Source organism: Ictalurus punctatus, chromosome 3 (genome assembly GCF_001660625.3).
Source record: "Ictalurus punctatus breed USDA103 chromosome 3, Coco_2.0, whole genome shotgun sequence".
Classification (NCBI taxonomy): domain Eukaryota; kingdom Metazoa; phylum Chordata; class Actinopteri; order Siluriformes; family Ictaluridae; genus Ictalurus; species Ictalurus punctatus.
This window is the reverse complement of record NC_030418.2, coordinates 37,009,107-37,023,659: the sequence shown is the minus strand read 5'-3', so window position 1 is coordinate 37,023,659 and position 14,553 is coordinate 37,009,107.

Genomic DNA, 14,553 nt, shown 5'->3' with positions numbered 1-14,553 from the left:
CTGTTGTTGGTTCTGTGCTTGTTGTAGCCTGTGTAGTTGATTCTGTGGTAGTGGTTAGTTCTGTTGTTGCTGCTGTAGTTAATGTTGTACTTGGAGCTGTGGTTGTTTCCTCTGTAGTTGTTGCTTCCTCAGTCGGAGCTGGAGTAGTTGTAGATGCAGTTGTTCCTTCTGTTGTTGGTTCTGCACTTGTTGTATCCTGTGTAGTTGATTCTGTGGTAGTGGTTAGTTCTGTTGTTGCTGCTGTAGTTAATGTTGTACTTGGAGCTGTAGTTGTTTCCTCAGTAGTTGTTGCTTCCACAGTTGGAGTAGTTGGAGTTGGAGTAGTTGTAGATGCTGTTGTTTCTACTGTTGTTGGTTCTGTGCTTGTTGTAGCCTGTGTAGTTGATTCTGTGGTAGTGGTTAGTTCTGTTGTTGCTGCTGTGGTTAATGTTGTACTTGGAGCTGTGGTTGTTTCCTCTGTAGTTTTTGCTTCCTCAGTTGGAGCTGGAGTAGTTGTAGATGCAGTTGTTCCTTCTGTTGTTGGTTCTGCATTTGTTGTAACGTGTGTAGTTGATTGTTCTGTAGTTGGTATTGTTGTCAGTACAGTTGTACTTGTAGTAGGTTCCTCTGTAGTACTGGGTTCCTGAGTTGTAGTGGTTGGGGCTACAATTGTTGTAGATGCTGTTGTTGGTACTGTTGTCAGTACAGTTGTAGCAGTGGTTGTTCCCTCTGTTGTTGTTGCTTCCTCAGTTGTAGTAGTTGGAGCTAGAGTAGTTGTAGATGCAGTTGTTTCTACTGTTGTTGGTTCTTCACTTGTTGTAACCTGTGTAGTTGATAGTTCTGTAGTTGATATTGTTGTCAGTACAGTTGTACTTGTAGTAGTTTCCTCTGTGGTACTGGGTTCCTGAGTTGTAGTGGTTGGGGCAACAGTTGTTGTAGATGCAGTTGTTCCTTCTGTTGTTGGTTCTGCACTTGTTGTAACCTGTGTAGTTGATTCTGTGGTAGGGGTTAGTTCTGTTGTTGCTGCTGTAGTTAAGGTTGTACTTGGAGCTGTAGTTGTTTCCTCTGTAGTTGTTGCTTCCACAGTTGGAGTAGTTGGAGTTTGAGTAGTTGTAGATGCTGTTGTTTCTACTGTTGTTGGTTCTGTGCTTGTTGTAGCCTGTGTAGTTGATTCTGTGGTAGGGGTTAGTTCTGTTGTTGCTGCTGTAGTTAAGGTTGTACTTGGAGCTGTAGTTGTTTCCTCTGTAGTTGTTGCTTCCACAGTTGGAGTAGTTGGAGTTGGAGTAGTTGTAGATGCTGTTGTTTCTACTGTTGTTGGTTCTGTGCTTGTTGTAGCCTGTGTAGTTGATTCTGTGGTAGTGGTTAGTTCTGTTGTTGCTGCTGTGGTTAATGTTGTACTTGGAGCTGTGGTTGTTTCCTCTGTAGTTTTTGCTTCCTCAGTTGGAGCTGGAGTAGTTGTAGATGCAGTTGTTCCTTCTGTTGTTGGTTCTGCATTTGTTGTAACCTGTGTAGTTGATTGTTCTGTAGTTGGCATTGTTGTCAGTACAGTTGTACTTGTAGTAGGTTCCTCTGTAGTACTGGGTTCCTGAGTTGTAGTGGTTGGGGCTACAATTGTTGTAGATGCTGTTGTTGGTACTGTTGTCAGTACAGTTGTAGCAGTGGTTGTTCCCTCTGTTGTTGTTGCTTCCTCAGTTGTAGTTGTTGGAGCTGGAGTAGTTGTAGATGCTGTTGTTTCTACTGTTGTTGGTTCTGTGCTTGTTGTAGCCTGTGTAGTTGATTCTGTGGTAGTGGTTAGTTCTGTTGTTGCTGCTGTGGTTAATGTTGTACTTGGAGCTGTGGTTGTTTCCTCTGTAGTTGTTGCTTCCTCAGTAGGAGCTGGAGTAGTTGTAGATGCAGTTGTTCCTTCTGTTGTTGGTTCTGCACTTGTTGTAACCTGTGTAGTTGATTCTGTGGTAGTGGTTAGTTCTGTTGTTGCTGCTGTAGTTAATGTTGTACTTGGAGCTGTAGTTGTTTCCTCAGTAGTTGTTGCTTCCACAGTTGGAGTAGTTGGAGTTGGAGTAGTTGTAGATGCTGTTGTTTCTACTGTTGTTGGTTCTGTGCTTGTTGTAGCCTGTGTAGTTGATTCTGTGGTAGTGGTTAGTTCTGTTGTTGCTGCTGTGGTTAATGTTGTACTTGGAGCTGTGGTTGTTTCCTCTGTAGTTTTTGCTTCCTCAGTTGGAGCTGGAGTAGTTGTAGATGCAGTTGTTCCTTCTGTTGTTGGTTCTGCATTTGTTGTAACGTGTGTAGTTGATTGTTCTGTAGTTGGTATTGTTGTCAGTACAGTTGTACTTGTAGTAGGTTCCTCTGTAGTACTGGGTTCCTGAGTTGTAGTGGTTGGGGCTACAATTGTTGTAGATGCTGTTGTTGGTACTGTTGTCAGTACAGTTGTAGCAGTGGTTGTTCCCTCTGTTGTTGTTGCTTCCTCAGTTGTAGTAGTTGGAGCTAGAGTAGTTGTAGATGCAGTTGTTTCTACTGTTGTTGGTTCTTCACTTGTTGTAACCTGTGTAGTTGATAGTTCTGTAGTTGATATTGTTGTCAGTACAGTTGTACTTGTAGTAGTTTCCTCTGTGGTACTGGGTTCCTGAGTTGTAGTGGTTGGGGCAACAGTTGTTGTAGATGCAGTTGTTCCTTCTGTTGTTGGTTCTGCACTTGTTGTAACCTGTGTAGTTGATTCTGTGGTAGTTGTTAGTTCTGTTGTTGCTGCTGTAGTTAATGTTGTACTTGGAGCTGTAGTTGTTTCCTCTGTAGTTGTTGCTTCCACAGTTGGAGTAGTTGGAGCTGGAGTAGTTGTAGATGCAGTTGTTCCTTCTGTTGTTGGTTCTGCACTTGTTGTAACCTGTGTAGTTGATTCTGTGGTAGTTGTTAGTTCTGTTGTTGCTGCTGTAGTTAATGTTGTACTTGGAGCTGTAGTTGTTTCCTCTGTAGTTGTTGCTTCCACAGTTGGAGTAGTTGGAGTTGGAGTAGTTGTAGATGCTGTTGTTTCTACTGTTGTTGGTTCTGTGCTTGTTGTAACCTGTGTAGTTGATTCTGTGGTAGTGGTTAGTTCTGTTGTTGCTGCTGTAGTTAAGGTTGTACTTGGAGCTGTAGTTGTTTCCTCTGTAGTTGTTGCTTCCACAGTTGGAGTAGTTGGAGTTGGAGTAGTTGTAGATGCTGTTGTTTCTACTGTTGTTGGTTCTGTGCTTGTTGTAGCCTGTGTAGTTGATTCTGTGGTAGTGGTTAGTTCTGTTGTTGCTGCTGTAGTTAATGTTGTACTTGGAGCTGTAGTTGTTTCCTCTGTAGTTGTTGCTTCCACAGTTGGAGTAGTTGGAGTTGGAGTAGTTGTTGGTTCTGTGCTTGTTGTAGCCTGTGTAGTTGATTCTGTGGTAGTGGTTAGTTCTGTTGTTGCTGCTGTACTTAATGTTGTACTTGGAGCTGTGGTTGTTTCCTCTGTAGTTGTTGCTTCCACAGTTGGAGTAGTTGGAGCTGGAGTAGTTGTAGATGCAGTTGTTCCTTCTGTTGTTGGTTCTGCACTTGTTGTAGCCTGTGTAGTTGATTCTGTGGTAGTTGTTAGTTCTGTTGTTGCTGCTGTAGATGATGATGTACTTGGAGCTGTAGTTGTTTCCTCTGTAGTTGTTGCTTCCTCAGTTGGAGCTGGAGTAGTTGTCGATGCAGTTGTTCCTACTGTTGTTGGTTCTGTGCTTGTTGTAACCTGTGTAGTTGATTCTGTGGTAGTTGTTAGTTCTGTTGTTGCTGCTGTAGATGATGATGTACTTGGAGCTGTAGTTGTTTCCTCTGTAGTTGTTGCTTCCTCAGTTGGAGCTGGAGTAGTTGTCGATGCAGTTGTTCCTACTGTTGTTGGTTCGGCACTTGTAACCTTTGTAGTTGATAGTTCTGTAGTTGGTATTGTTGTCAGTACAGTTGTACTTGTAGTAGTTTCCTCTGTAGTACTTGGTTCCTGAGTTGTAGTGGTTGGGGCTACAGTTGTTGTAGATGCTGTTGTTGGTACTGTTGTTGGTTCTGTGCTTGTTGTAGCCTGTGTAGTTGATTCTGTGGTAGTAGTTAGTTCTGTTGTTGCTGCTGTAGATGATGATGTACTTGGAGCTGTAGTTATTTCCTCTGTAGTTGTTGCTTCCTCAGTTGGAGCTGGAGTAGTTGTAGATGCAGTTGTTCCTACTGTTGTTGGTTCTGTGCTTGTTGTAGCCTGTGTAGTTGATTCTGTGGTAGTAGTTAGTTCTGTTGTTGCTGCTGTAGATGATGTTGTACTTGAAGCTGTAGTTGTTTCCTCTGTAGTTGTTGCTTCCTCAGTTGGAGCTGGAGTAGGTGTCGATGCAGTTGTTCCTACTGTTGTTGGTTCTGCACTTGTAACCTTTGTAGTTACTAGTTCTGTAGTTGGTATTGTTGTCAGTACAGTTGTAGCTGTGGTTGTGTCCTCTGTTGTTGTTGCTTCCTCAGTTGTAGTTGTTGGAGCTGGAGTAGTTGTAGATGCAGTTGTTCCTACTGTTGTTGGTTCTGTGCTTGTTGTAGCCCGTGTAGTTGATTCTGTGGTAGTAGTTAGTTCTGTTGTTGCTGCTGTAGATGATGTTGTACTTGAAGCTGTAGTTGTTGCTTCCTCAGTTGGAGCTGGAGTAGTTGTAGATGCAGTTGTTCCTTCTGTTGTTGGTTCTGCACTTGTTGTAACCTGTGTAGTTGATTCTGTGGTAGTGGTTAGTTCTGTTGTTGCTGCTGTAGTTAACGTTGTACTTGGAGCTGTAGTTGTTTCCTCTGTAGTTGTTGCTTCCACAGTTGGAGTAGTTGGAGTTGGAGTAGTTGTTGGTTCTGTGCTTGTTGTAGCCTGTGTAGTTGATTCTGTGGTAGTGGTTAGTTCTGTTGTTGCTGCTGTAGTTAATGTTGTACTTGGAGCTGTAGTTGTTTCCTCTGTAGTTGTTGCTTCCACAGTTGGAGTAGTTGGAGTTGGAGTAGTTGTAGATGCTGTTGTTTCTACTGTTGTTGGTTCTGTGCTTGTTGTAGCCTGTGTAGTTGATTCTGTGGTAGTGGTTAGTTCTGTTCTTTCTGCTGCAGTTAATGTTGTACTTGGAGCTGTAGTTGTTTCCTCTGTAGTTGTTGCTTCCACAGTTGGAGTAGTTGGAGTTGGAGTAGTTGTAGGTGCTGTTGTTTCTACTGTTGTTGGTTCTGTGCTTGTTGTAGCCTGTGTAGTTGATTCTGTGGTAGTTGTTAGTTCTGTTGTTGCTGCTGTAGATGATGATGTACTTGGAGCTGTAGTTGTTTCCTCTGTAGTTGTTGCTTCCTCAGTTGGAGCTGGAGTAGTTGTCGATGCATTTGTTCCTACTGTTGTTGGTTCTGCACTTGTAACTTTTGTAGTTGATAGTTCTGTAGTTGGTATTGTTGTCAGTACAGTTGTACTTGTAGTAGTTTCCTCTGTAGTACTTGGTTCCTGAGTTGTAGTGGTTGGGGCTACAGTTGTTGTAGATGCTGTTGTTGGTACTGTTGTTGGTTCTGTGCTTGTTGTAGCCTGTGTAGTTGATTCTGTGGTAGTGGTTAGTTCTGTTGTTGCTGCTGTAGTTAATGTTGTACTTGGAGCTGTAGTTGTTACCTCTGTAGTTGTTGCTTCCTCAGTTGGAGTAGTTGGAGCTGGAGTAGTTTGAGCTGGAGTAGTTGTAGATGCAGTTGTTCCTTCTGTTGTTGGTTCTGTGCTTGTTGTAGCCTGTGTAGTTGATTCTGTGGTAGTGGTTAGTTCTGTTGTTGCTGCTGTAGTTAATGTTGTACTTGGAGCTGTAGTTGTTTCCTCTGTAGTTGGTGGTTCCACAGTTGGAGTAGTTGGAGTTGGAGTAGTTGTTGGTTCTGTGCTTGTTGTAGCCTGTGTAGTTGATTCTGTGGTAGTGGTTAGTTCTGTTGTTGCTGCTGTAGTTAATGTTGTACTTGGAGCTGTAGTTGTTTCCTCTGTAGTTGTTGCTTCCACAGTTGGAGTAGTTGGAGAGGGTGTAGTTGTAGATGCTGTTGTTTCTACTGTTGTTGGTTCTGTGCTTGTTGTAGCCTGTGTTGTTGATTCTGTGGTAGTGGTCAGTTCTGTTCTTGCTGCTGTAGTTAATGTTGTACTTGGAGCTGTAGTTGTTTCCTCTGTAGTTGTTGCTTCCACAGTTGGAGTAGTTGGAGTTGGAGTAGTTGTAGGTGCTGTTGTTTCTACTGTTGTTGGTTCTGTGCTTGTTGTAACCTGTGTAGTTGATTCTGTGGTAGTTGTTAGTTCTGTTGTTGCTGCTGTAGATGATGATGTACTTGGAGCTGTAGTTGTTTCCTCTGTAGTTGTTGCTTCCTCAGTTGGAGCTGGAGTAGTTGTCGATGCAGTTGTTCCTACTGTTGTTGGTTCGGCACTTGTAACCTTTGTAGTTGATAGTTCTGTAGTTGGTATTGTTGTCAGTACAGTTGTACTTGTAGTAGTTTCCTCTGTAGTACTTGGTTCCTGAGTTGTAGTGTTTGGGGCTACAGTTGTTGTAGATGCTGTTGTTGGTACTGTTGTTGGTTCTGTGCTTGTTGTAGCCTGTGTAGTTGATTCTGTGGTAGTGGTTAGTTCTGTTGTTGCTGCTGTAGTTAATGTTGTACTTGGAGCTGTAGTTGTTTCCTCTGTAGTTGTTGCTTCCTCAGTTGGAGTAGTTGGAGCTGGAGTAGTTGTAGATGCAATTGTTCCTACTGTTGTTGGTTCTGTGCTTGTTGTAGCCTGTGTAGTTGATTCTGTGGTAGTAGTTAGTTCTGTTGTTGCTGCTGTAGATGATGATGTACTTGGAGCTGTAGTTATTTCCTCTGTAGTTGTTGCTTCCTCAGTTGGAGCTGGAGTAGTTGTAGATGCAGTTGTTCCTACTGTTGTTGGTTCTGCACTTGTAACCTTTGTAGTTAATAGTTCTGTAGTTGGTATTGTTGTCAGTACAGTTGTAGCTGTGGTTGTTTCCTCTGTTGTTGTTGCTTCCTCAGTTGTAGTTGTTGGAGCTGTAGTAGTTGTAGATGCAGTTGTTTCTACTGTTGTTGGTTCTGTGCTTGTTGTAGCCTGTGTAGTTGATTCTGTGGTAGTAGTTAGTTCTGTTGTTGCTGCTGTAGATGATGTTGTACTTGAAGCTGTAGTTGTTTCCTCTGTAGTTGTTGCTTCCTCAGTTGGAGCTGGAGTAGTTGTCGATGCAGTTGTTCCTACTGTTGTTGGTTCTGCACTTGTAACCATTGTAGTTAATAGTTCTGTAGTTGGTATTGTTGTCAGTACAGTTGTAGCTGTGGTTGTTTCCTCTGTTGTTGTTGCTTCCTCAGTTGTAGTTGTTGGAGCTGGAGTAGTTGTAGATGCAGTTGTTCCTACTGTTGTTTGTTCTGTGCTTGTTGTAGCCCGTGTAGTTGATTCTGTGGTAGTAGTTAGTTCTGTTGTTGCTGCTGTAGATGATGTTGTACTTGAAGCTGTAGTTGTTTCCTCTGTAGTTGTTGCTTCCTCAGTTGGAGCTGGAGTAGTTGTCGATGCAGTTGTTCCTACTGTTGTTGGTTCTGCACTTGTAACCTTTGTAGTTGATAGTTCTGTAGTTGGTATAGTTGTCAGTACAGTTGTAGCTGTGGTTGTTTCCTCTGTTGTTGTTGCTTCCTCAGTTGTAGTTGTTGGAGCTGGAGTAGTTGTAGATGCAGTTGTTTCTACTGTTGTTGGTTCTGTGCTTGTTGTAGCCTGTGTAGTTGATTCTGTGGTAGTGGTTAGTTCTGTTGTTGCTGCTGTAGATGTTGTACTTGGAGCTGTAGTTGTTTCCTCTGTAGTTGTTGCTTCCTCAGTTGGAGTAGTTGGAGCTGGAGTAGTTGTAGATGCAGTTATTTCTATTGTTGTTGGTTCTTTTCTTGTTGTAGCCTGTGAAGTTGATTCTGTGGTAGTGGTTAGTTCTGTTGTTGCTGCTGTAGATGATGTTGTACTTGGAGCTGTAGTTGTTTCCTCTCTAGTTGTTGCTTCCTCAGTTGGAGTAGTTGGACCTGGAGTAGTTGTAGATGCGGTTGTTCCTTCTGTTGTTGGTTCTCCACTTGTTGTAACCTGTGTAGTTGATAGTTCTGTAGTTGTTATTGTTGTCAGTACAGTTGTACTTGTAGTTTCCTCTGTAGTACTTGGTTCCTGAGTTGTAGTGGTTGGGGCTACAGTTGTTGTAGATGCTGTTGTTGGTACTGTTGTTGGTTCTGTGCTTGTTGTAGCCTGTGTAGTTGATTCTGTGGTAGTGGTTAGTTCTGTTGTTGCTGCTGTAGTTAATGTTGTACTTAGAGCTGTAGTTGTTTCCTCTGTAGTTGATGCTTCCTCAGTTGGAGTAGTTGGAGCTGGAGTAGTTGTAGATGCAGTTGTTCCTACTGTTGTTGGTTCTGTGCTTGTTGTAGCCTGTGTAGTTGATTCTGTGGTAGTAGTTAGTTCTGTTGTTGCTGCTGTAGATGATGATGTACTTGGAGCTGTAGTTGTTTCCTCTGTAGTTGTTGCTTCCTCAGTTGGAGCTGGAGTAGTTGTAGATGCAGTAGTTCCTACTGTTGTTGGTTCTGTGCTTGTTGTAGCCTGTGTAGTTGATTCTGTGGTAGTAGTTAGTTCTGTTGTTGCTGCTGTAGATGATGTTGTACTTGAAGCTGTAGTTGTTTCCTCTGTAGTTGTTGCTTCCTCAGTTGGAGCTGGAGTAGTTGTCGATGCAGTTGTTCCTACTGTTGTTGGTTCTGCACTTGTAACCTTTGTAGTTGATAGTTCTGTAGTTGGTATAGTTGTCAGTACAGTTGTAGCTGTGGTTGTTTCCTCTGTTGTTGTTGCTTCCTCAGTTGTAGTTGTTGGAGGTGGAGTAGTTGTAGATGCAGTTGTTTCTACTGTTGTTGGTTCTGTGCTTGTTGTAGCCTGTGTAGTTGATTCTGTGGTAGTGGTTAGTTCTGTTGTTGCTGCTGTAGATGTTGTACTTGGAGCTGTAGTTGTTTCCTCTGTAGTTGTTGCTTCCTCAGTTGGAGTAGTTGGAGCTGGAGTAGTTGTAGATGCAGTTATTTCTATTGTTGTTGGTTCTGTTCTTGTTGTAGCCTGTGTAGTTGATTCTGTGGTAGTGGTTAGTTCTGTTGTTGCTGCTGTAGATGATGTTGTACTTGGAGCTGTAGTTGTTGCTTCCTCAGTTGGATCTGGAGTAGTTGTAGATGCAGTTGTTGCTACTGTTGTTGGTTCTGTGCTTGTTGTAGCCTGTGTAATTGATTCTGTGGTAGTGGTTAGTTCTGTTGTTGCTGCTGTAGATGATGTTGTACTTGGAGCTGTAGTTGTTGCTTCCTCAGTTGGTGCTGGAGTAGTTGTAGATGCAGTTGTTCCTACTGTTGTTGGTTCTGCACTTGTACCCTTTGTAGTTGATAGTTCTGTAGTTGGTATTGTTGTCAGTACAGTTGTACTTGTAGTAGTTTCCTCTGTAGTACTGGGTTCCTGAGTTGTAGTGGTTGGGGCTACAGTTGTTGTAGATGCTGTTGTTGGTACTGTTGTCAGTACAGTTGTAGCTGTGGTTGTTTCCTCTGTTGTTGTTGCTTCCTCAGTTGTAGTTGTTGGAGCTGGAGTAGTTGTAGATGCAGTTGTTTCTACTGTTGTTGGTTCTGTGCTTGTTGTAGCCTGTATAGTTAATTCTGTGGTAGTAGCTGCTGTAGATGATGTTGTACTTGAAGCTGTAGTTGTTTCCTCTGTAGTTGTTGCTTCCTCAGTTGGAGCTGGAGTAGTTGTCGATGCAGTTGTTCCTACTGTTGTTGGTTCTGCACTTGTAACCTTTGTAGTTGATAGTTCTGTAGTTGGTATAGTTGTCAGTACAGTTGTAGCTGTGGTTGTTTCCTCTGTTGTTGTTGCTTCCTCAGTTGTAGTTCTTGGAGCTGGAGTAGTTGTAGATGCAGTTGTTTCTACTGTTGTTGGTTCTGTGCTTGTTGTAGCCTGTGTAGTTGATTCTGTGGTAGTGGTTAGTTCTGTTGTTGCTGCTGTAGATGTTGTACGTGGAGCTGTAGTTGTTTCCTCTGTAGTTGTTGCTTCCTCAGTTGGAGTTGTTGGAGCTGGAGTAGTTGTAGATGCAGTTGTTCCTACTGTTGTTGGTTCTGTGCTTGTTGTAGCCTGTGTAGTTGATGCTGTGGTAGTAGTTAGTTCTGTTGTTGCTGCTGTAGATGATGATGTACTTGAAGCTGTAGTTGTTTCCTCTGTAGTTGTTGCTTCCTCAGTTGGAGCTGGAGTAGTTGTCGATGCAGTTGTTCCAACTGTTGTTGGTTCTGCACTTGTAACCTTTGTAGTTAATAGTTCTGTAGTTGGTATTGTTGTCAGTACAGTTGTAGCTGTGGTTGTTTCCTCTGTTGTTGTTGCTTCCTCAGTTGTACTTGTTGGAGCTGGAGTAGTTGTAGATGCAGTTGTTTCTACTGTTGTTGGTTCTGTGCTTGTTGTAGCCTGTGTAGTTGATTCTGTGGTAGTGGTTAGTTCTGTTGTTGCTGCTGTAGATGATGTTGTACTTGGAGCTGTAGTTGTTTCCCCTCTAGTTGTTGCTTCCTCAGTTGGAGTAGTTGGACCTGGAGTAGTTGTAGATGCGGTTGTTCCTTCTGTTGTTGGTTCTCCACTTGTTGTAACCTGTGTAGTTGATAGTTCTGTAGTTGTTATTGTTGTCAGTACAGTTGTACTTGTAGTTTCCTCTGTAGTACTTGGTTCCTGAGTTGTAGTGGTTGGGGCTACAGTTGTTGTAGATGCTGTTGTTGGTACTGTTGTTGGTTCTGTGCTTGTTGTAGCCTGTGTAGTTGATTCTGTGGTAGTGGTTAGTTCTGTTGTTGCTGCTGTAGTTAATGTTGTACTTAGAGCTGTAGTTGTTTCCTCTGTAGTTGTTGCTTCCTCAGTTGGAGTAGTTGGAGCTGGAGTAGTTGTAGATGCAGTTGTTCCTACTGTTGTTGGATCTGTGCTTGTTGTAGCCTGTGTAGTTGATTCTGTGGTAGTAGTTAGTTCTGTTGTTGCTGCTGTAGTTAAGGTTGTACTTGGAGCTGTAGTTGTTTCCTCTGTAGTTGTTGCTTCCACAGTTGGAGTAGTTGGAGCTGGAGTAGTTGTAGATACAGTTGTTCCTTCTGTTGTTGGTTCTGCACTTGTTGTAACCTGTGTAGTTGATTCTGTGGTAGTGGTTAGTTCTGTTATTGCTGCTGTAGTTAATGTTGTACTTGGAGCTGTAGTTGTTTCCTCTGTAGTTGTTGCTTCCTCAGTTGGAGTAGTTGGAGCTGGAGTAGTTGTAGATGCAGTTGTTCCTACTGTTGTTGGTTCTGTGCTTGTTGTAGCCTGTGTAGTTGATTCTGTGGTAGTGGTTAGTTCTGTTGTTGCTGCTGTAGATGATGTTGTACTTGGAGCTGTAGTTGTTTCCCCTCTAGTTGTTGCTTCCTCAGTTGGAGTAGTTGGACCTGGAGTAGTTGTAGATGCGGTTGTTCCTTCTGTTGTTGGTTCTCCACTTGTTGTAACCTGTGTAGTTGATAGTTCTGTAGTTGTTATTGTTGTCAGTACAGTTGTACTTGTAGTTTCCTCTGTAGTACTTGGTTCCTGAGTTGTAGTGGTTGGGGCTACAGTTGTTGTAGATGCTGTTGTTGGTACTGTTGTTGGTTCTGTGCTTGTTGTAGCCTGTGTAGTTGATTCTGTGGTAGTGGTTAGTTCTGTTGTTGCTGCTGTAGTTAATGTTGTACTTAGAGCTGTAGTTGTTTCCTCTGTAGTTGTTGCTTCCTCAGTTGGAGTAGTTGGAGCTGGAGTAGTTGTAGATGCAGTTGTTCCTACTGTTGTTGGTTCTGCACTTGTAATCTTTGTAGTTAATAGTTCTGTAGTTGGTATTGTTGTCAGTACAGTTGTAGCTGTGGTTGTTTCCTCTGTTGTTGTTGCTTCCTCAGTTGTACTTGTTGGAGCTGGAGTAGTTGTAGATGCAGTTGTTCCTACTGTTGTTGGTTCTGTGCTTGTTGTAGCCTGTGTAGTTGATTCTGTGGTAGTGGTTAGTTCTGTTGTTGCTGCTGTAATTAATGTTGTACTTGGAGCTGTAGTTGTTGCTTCCTCAGTTGGAGCTGGAGTAGTTGTAGATGCAGTTGTTGCTACTGTTGTTGGTTCTGTGCTTGTTGTAGCCTGTGAAGTTGATTCTGTGGTAGTGGTTAGTTCTGTTGTTGCTGCTGTAGATGATGTTGTACTTGGAGCTGTAGTTGTTTCCCCTCTAGTTGTTGCTTCCTCAGTTGGAGTAGTTGGACCTGGAGTAGTTGTAGATGCGGTTGTTCCTTCTGTTGTTGGTTCTCCACTTGTTGTAACCTGTGTAGTTGATAGTTCTGTAGTTGTTATTGTTGTCAGTACAGTTGTACTTGTAGTTTCCTCTGTAGTACTTGGTTCCTGAGTTGTAGTGGTTGGGGCTACAGTTGTTGTAGATGCTGTTGTTGGTACTGTTGTTGGTTCTGTGCTTGTTGTAGCCTGTGTAGTTGATTCTGTGGTAGTGGTTAGTTCTGTTGTTGCTGCTGTAGTTAATGTTGTACTTAGAGCTGTAGTTGTTTCCTCTGTAGTTGTTGCTTCCTCAGTTGGAGTAGTTGGAGCTGGAGTAGTTGTAGATGCAGTTGTTCCTACTGTTGTTGGTTCTGTGCTTGTTGTAGCCTGTGTAGTTGATTCTGTGGTAGTAGTTAGTTCTGTTGTTGCTGCTGTAGTTAAGGTTGTACTTGGAGCTGTAGTTGTTTCCTCTGTAGTTGTTGCTTCCACAGTTGGAGTAGTTGGAGCTGGAGTAGTTGTAGATGCAGTTGTTCCTTCTGTTGTTGGTTCTGCACTTGTTGTAACCTGTGTAGTTGATTCTGTGGTAGTGGTTAGTTCTGTTGTTGCTGCTGTAGTTAATGTTGTACTTGGAGCTGTAGTTGTTTCCTCTGTAGTTGTTGCTTCCTCAGTTGGAGTAGTTGGAGCTGGAGTAGTTGTAGATGCAGTTGTTCCTACTGTTGTTGGTTCTGTGCTTGTTGTAGCCTGTGTAGTTGATTCTGTGGTAGTGGTTAGTTCTGTTGTTGCTGCTGTAGATGATGTTGTACTTGGAGCTGTAGTTGTTTCCCCTCTAGTTGTTGCTTCCTCAGTTGGAGTAGTTGGACCTGGAGTAGTTGTAGATGCGGTTGTTCCTTCTGTTGTTGGTTCTCCACTTGTTGTAACCTGTGTAGTTGATAGTTCTGTAGTTGTTATTGTTGTCAGTACAGTTGTACTTGTAGTTTCCTCTGTAGTACTTGGTTCCTGAGTTGTAGTGGTTGGGGCTACAGTTGTTGTAGATGCTGTTGTTGGTACTGTTGTTGGTTCTGTGCTTGTTGTAGCCTGTGTAGTTGATTCTGTGGTAGTGGTTAGTTCTGTTGTTGCTGCTGTAGTTAATGTTGTACTTAGAGCTGTAGTTGTTTCCTCTGTAGTTGTTGCTTCCTCAGTTGGAGTAGTTGGAGCTGGAGTAGTTGTAGATGCAGTTGTTCCTACTGTTGTTGGTTCTGTGCTTGTTGTAGCCTGTGTAGTTGATTCTGTGGTAGTAGTTAGTTCTGTTGTTGCTGCTGTAGATGATGATGTACTTGGAGCTGTAGTTGTTTCCTCTGTAGTTGTTGCTTCCTCAGTTGGAGCTGGAGTAGTTGTAGATGCAGTAGTTCCTACTGTTGTTGGTTCTGTGCTTGTTGTAGCCTGTGTAGTTGATTCTGTGGTAGTAGTTAGTTCTGTTGTTGCTGCTGTAGATGATGTTGTACTTGAAGCTGTAGTTTTTTCCTCTGTAGTTGTTGCTTCCTCAGTTGGAGCTGGAGTAGTTGTCGATGCAGTTGTTCCTACTGTTATTGGTTCTGCACTTGTAACCTTTGTAGTTGATAGTTCTGTAGTTGGTATATTTGTCAGTACAGTTGTAGCTGTGGTTGTTTCCTCTGTTGTTGTTGCTTCCTCAGTTGTAGTTGTTGGAGGTGGAGTAGTTGTAGATGCAGTTGTTTCTACTGTTGTTGGTTCTGTGCTTGTTGTAGCCTGTGTAGTTGATTCTGTGGTAGTGGTTAGTTCTGTTGTTGCTGCTGTAGATGTTGTACTTGGAGCTGTAGTTGTTTCCTCTGTAGTTGTTGCTTCCTCAGTTGGAGTAGTTGGAGCTGGAGTAGTTGTAGATGCAGTTATTTCTATTGTTGTTGGTTCTGTTCTTGTTGTAGCCTGTGTAGTTGATTCTGTGGTAGTGGTTAGTTCTGTTGTTGCTGCTGTAGATGATGTTGTACTTGGAGCTGTAGTTGTTGCTTCCTCAGTTGGATCTGGAGTAGTTGTAGATGCAGTTGTTGCTACTGTTGTTGGTTCTGTGCTTGTTGTAGCCTGTGTAATTGATTCTGTGGTAGTGGTTAGTTCTGTTGTTGCTGCTGTAGATGATGTTGTACTTGGAGCTGTAGTTGTTGCTTCCTCAGTTGGTGCTGGAGTAGTTGTAGATGCAGTTGTTCCTACTGTTGTTGGTTCTGCACTTGTACCCTTTGTAGTTGATAGTTCTGTAGTTGGTATTGTTGTCAGTACAGTTGTACTTGTAGTAGTTTCCTCTGTAGTACTGGGTTCCTGAGTTGTAGTGGTTGGGGCTACAGTTGTTGTAGATGCTGTTGTTG